Source organism: Trachymyrmex septentrionalis, unplaced genomic scaffold, assembly GCF_001594115.1.
Source record: "Trachymyrmex septentrionalis isolate Tsep2-gDNA-1 unplaced genomic scaffold, Tsep1.0 scaffold190, whole genome shotgun sequence".
NCBI lineage: Eukaryota > Metazoa > Arthropoda > Insecta > Hymenoptera > Formicidae > Trachymyrmex > Trachymyrmex septentrionalis.
Window position 1 is genome coordinate 778,521 of NW_017305072.1, and position 982 is coordinate 779,502.

Sequence of the window (982 nt, forward strand, 5' to 3'; positions counted from 1 at the left end):
AAGTGCTGAGAGACCGAAGGAGAACTTGAAGAGAGTAAGGAAAAAAACTTCCGTAGGAAAGTTTTCAACGAGAAGGAGACTTCGTTGAACGGCACGAAGAGCCGGGCGAGAGTGATTTCTTTGGTTCGCCCCGCTCGAACTTCACATTTTTGCAGCAGTCGCCGCGTGCACCCTCTCGGATATATAGCCGAGATTCTCGCTTCGTTCGCGGTGTTCAAGTGCGCGATTAATATTTTAATGCGGTTCCTCTCCAGGATAGAAACTGCTATCTGCTTAAGAAAATTATCCGTGAAACGGATTACTTTATTTCGTTTCACGCGTTTTTTCCTCCCGACGTTAAGAATCTTGACATTCAAACAAAGCCTTAAATTAAATTTCCAGCCAAGCGACGCCCGGTTCAAATTGCGAAAGGAATATCGTAAAAAAATGAGGTTTTTTTTTTCTATTTATTATCAGATTAAGCTCCAAACGCTTACTAATTATCGACGTTAATTACCAAACCCTCGCAGCTGCGTCGCTGGTGAAACAAATTTCTACTTTCAGTAAACCTTTCGTTTCGCCGCCAAGTAGTACTAATTCGACGTTCTCAAGAGCCGCTTCCTAAAGAGGCACAAGATTGACTGTTGATTCTCTTGGAGGCTCACGGGACATTTAGCAGGAGAAAGAGAGGCGCTTTAATTGCGTTTGAAAGCACGAGGGGCGGTCGACGCGATGCGACGCGAAAACGTGAAACAGGATTACGGTACGCGACGTTAACGGCGCTTAAACACACGAGAGGAATCTCGGTCGTGCTCGCGCCCCCTCTCCACCCCTCCCCCCTCCCTTCTCCCCGCGTATCCAATATGCCACCGGCAATTCTTGGCGTGGCACAATGCATAAATGTGAGAGAGCGTACACGAGACTCGTGAATGACCCGGACTCGGGTCTCTCTCTCTCTCTCTCTCTCTCTCTCTCTCTCTCTCTCTCTACTCACTCCCCTCTC